Source organism: Pinus tabuliformis, chromosome 5_2 (assembly GCF_031772625.1).
Source record: "Pinus tabuliformis cultivar Carrire ecotype Pingquan chromosome 5_2, CPIR1, whole genome shotgun sequence".
NCBI classification, from domain to species: domain Eukaryota; kingdom Viridiplantae; phylum Streptophyta; class Pinopsida; order Pinales; family Pinaceae; genus Pinus; species Pinus tabuliformis.
This window is the reverse complement of record NC_142306.1, coordinates 515438461-515442620: the sequence shown is the minus strand read 5'-3', so window position 1 is coordinate 515442620 and position 4160 is coordinate 515438461.

Below are 4160 nucleotides of genomic sequence, written 5' to 3'. Positions count from 1 at the left end.
CATCTATTGCCCTTGTCAACCTCTCAACATTCTTTTCATTCCATATAATTTCAAAATTGAATGCTAAATTTATTTCCTGTCTTGCCTCCTGAGATAATCTGTGTCTCGGATTTAATCTCCCTGCTCATGCTATTCTTGATCCCACGCTGCCTAGAAAACCCAGTCATTTATCAAATTACCCATTTTCCTATCCATTTACTAGCCTAAAATTAGTTCCTATTTTTAGTCATCTCGCACCCGATTGTTCATTTTATCGAGATTGATTGGAGAGAGCCCTCTCCTGTCCTCATAGGGCTAGCTATGAGGCTGAGCTTGGTTTGATGTTGCCTCAAATTTTTCCTTTCTTCAGCCTGAGGCAGATTCAAGCGCTAACAGGGTCAATACCTCCAATAGCCAAAAGCAAAGCTTTCCATTGGGTGGGGCATGTTTGTAATACTTCGAGTGCCGACATAGTCGACAGCGCTTGCGCCAAATCCTCTACGATATTGTAGTGTTTGGTGGCACGTGCAGATGTATTGTGTATTGTGCGTCAAAGTGCCCCCTTAGGGTGTCGAATTACAAAGTCCTAAACTGGCCTTTCGATATGCAGATCATTGGGTGGCAATGGATTTTTACCCGAGGATGGTTCTGCCGCAGGAGTGACAAGAGCTCCATAAGATTGGGCTCTTGTGGCGAGATCTACCATTCCAAATGTGTAAATGGCAAAAGATCCTTCTCCAACTGAAGGATGTTGCGAACCATCATTGCCCCCTGGTGTGGGTTGTTGTTGGTTGGCAATAAGATTTTGCTACTACTGAGTTGGAAAAGGATTCCTAAGGGTAGCGGGGGTCTTACCAGTATCCCTTTTGGCAAGGGAATCTGTGCATTCCTGAAGTTGTGGAAAATAGCAGGTTTCATGGTCTTCAGCATAGATTTTCCAAGAAAATCTAGCAGGTGTATCCTTTTCATCAGCAGTAGGCACAACAGCCTTCTGTTTTGGGTTGGGCTGCTTTGTTGACTGCTTTTCAGAAGAAGCGGTCTTTTTCTTACCACTAGGATTTTATGTAGACTGCACAGACTTTATCGCAGTGGTAGGAAGAGTAGTCGTTTTGGGAGTAGCAGAAGCATTGGGGTTGCCAGGGGCATTGGGGATTATGTTGTAAAGAGTGCCAGACTGTGAATATATCAAATCCAAGTGTTGGGCACGACGTATGGATTGGTCTTCTATGACCGCACCACCTAGAGTGACATCTCTAGCAATTTGCAGAAGTAACGACCTATAGAACCAATCCGTTAAGAGAAAGTCTAGGAGGGGTGCTTTGACTAACCTCCGCCTATGTCTCCATTCATGAATATGATCAGAGATGTGGGTGGTGGTATCCCAACGAAATGAAGTGAGGAGCTCTGTCCCAGTCTCATAGCAGATAGGTAGCTAGAAGTGTTTGAGGAATTCCATCACTAATCTATCGAAGGTATTTACTGACGCACGTGGTAACTCAATATACCACTTTGCTGCATTGTCAGTAAGGGTGCGGGGAAAAATACGTAACCGAACACTATCATCTGCCATGGAGTTAGAAGCATTCCAAAGATGGTAGGTGGTGATATGGGTGCCCGGATTCTCCCCTTATTTTCCATCGAACTTAGGAATGTATGTCGGTATTTTATGCGGGATCGAAAACCATTGTAAGTTGTGGTAGATGGGGTCGTTTATCAACTTGTATAAGTTAGGAATATCCAATGTTGCCAAAAAAGGAAAATTGTTGGGTTCCCCCGACTCGGACCATGGTGATGACGGATGACCTCAGAAGCTCTGTGCTCCTCCCATCGTTTGGTTCCCCATGGTGTACATGGGTTGCGTGTTGTAGCAGTTGCTTTGTGGTACGATGTTGTAGAGTGGATTTCCATGAGGATTTTGATACTGGGGTATGAAGTTTCCCCCAGTATAAGCAGTGCCCTCTTGACTCATCTGAGTTTGTGAGTAGGGTGCCCCCATTGATTGGGTGGGAATCCCTTTTGGATTTCCAACCGACACAGAACTAACCATATGGCTTTTATTGACAGAGGGAACACTCATGTGAATCAATGACTTTCCATGCATACCTGAGAATGGCAGGGGAACTGTGACATTCCCCGCCAGCATGTCCATATTGGGAACCACCTGAGATATTTGAATCTGGGGGTTGGAACTATACATTGGCGGCCGATCTTGTTGTTGGTAAATTGGAACCATGCCCATAGTGCCACATTGAGTGTTATATGGAGCACTATATGTGGCACTAGTCGAAGGTATACTTTGTGGAACCATAGGAGTGGAACCTGGCATCTGCTGGGTTCTACTTATAGAGGGTGTTATGTGAGTTGTAGTACCTGGGACAAATGGGATAGCGGGATTCCACATTATCGGTGTTGTGATGACCGTCTGGGAAGTGGTAGAGGACCAACAGTGTCTCTATAATTCCACAACCCTTGAGGCGTCGACTAAATGGATGGGAAAGTTCCACCTACTGAAGAAGGAAGTATAGGTATCACAGGAGCAACGATAGGATTTTATGGATTTGTAAGCGGATTGTTAAAGTGAGGAAGAAATCCTTCTGTGAAGAAATCCTCCGGCAGACTAGAATCATCGGTCGTCCACACAGATCCCATGTGGGATTTAGGAGACTGATTCCTCGAAGATGAGGAATGTGAGTTAGTGGAACTCGACGGGTCCTCCACAATGAGTGGAGGAAGTCCTAACAATCGTTTGGATTGATGATGAGGGCCGAATGTAGCCACAATGACTGTTAAGTTTTATCAAATAAATTTTAATGTGATATTCTTTAAAGTCTCAAAAATAGTAGCACTCAGGTGCCTAAAAAGAAAAAATACACTAAATATGTCAATCAACAAACATAGGGAAATTACCTTGTCTGATAAGCATCAATTACTGGAGATGAAACCCAGTCTCTCAATGAGTAACAAAGAAGGATGGCCGAATGTACGGTTACGGTTACTTTTGAGCTTCGCTCGAACCTTAGATTGAGGGGCTAAGTACTCTCGTGAAGACGGGCACCGTCCCAAAAACTGAAGACAAAGTAGATCCGTCTGTTTGAGGTACCAGGACAGCCCGTCCTAGTCACCTTAGGTAAGTACCTAGAAGTTTTGGCCACTAGAGATACCTCAAATCACAGATATTACCAGGGGGGACATAGTCACAGATAGCACGTTGTGTGGGTAGGATACCTGAGTCCCCGAATCAGTTCCGAAATCCTCGAAGGGACCCCCAATACACAGAATGCCCAAAGGAGTTGTAAGAGAAGATGAGCTACCTTCAATTATAGTCTGATGTTGTCTTGTATTTCACTTCATTGTTAGTGGAGTGGTCCTGGTAATATGAATGCATAAGGGTTTTTCACTCGTTAACAACACTAGTTTTGATTTTCAACCTTGGGAAGTTCACTCACATGCTTATCGCAAGGTCCTAATCTACCTAATGCTGGTTTGCTCAAAAAGAGCAACTGATTGATTTTAATGTAAATTTTAGTATACTTTATTATTTGTCTTCGGTAGGGGTGTTGATGTATGAATAAGATGAGACTCTCAACTCAATAAACCATGCAGAAGAATGCTCTGAAAAAAAAATCAATTTCTTATGCAAACAAGTCTTATTCTACACATGTATCATTTCACATATTCATGGATTCCTCAGTGCATCTAAAGCCATTCAACACTTGCATAACCAAAAGTTTCTTTTCTCAATATTACCTAACAACTACTGAAAACCAAGCCTACATGATTTTTCCCATTTGCCTTCATTATCAGAATAGAATTTCTCCAAATATCTTGATTTTTGGAGTTTCCTTGCTTTTCTTGCATGAATAGAGGGATTTCATATCTAGATATTTTATGAGTAGATTCATTGGCATAACCTTCTGAACATCGCTTAAGTTCACTAACGCCCCCCCCCCCCCCCCCCCCCCCCGGTCTAACAACATGAGTTAGCAGGGTGACTAATGCTCCTTTATGCTTGGTAATAAGATTTATAAAGCAGGTTGTAAGTGTATAGAAAGTGTTAGTGTGGATTCTGGGCCTTCAATTGTGGTCACTGTTTCAGTCACCTTGTCTTCCACCTCTGAGTTGGTGAGGAGGTCAATTTGTCATATAACAGTCCTAATCCTAGGGTGTTTAGTCTGAAAATG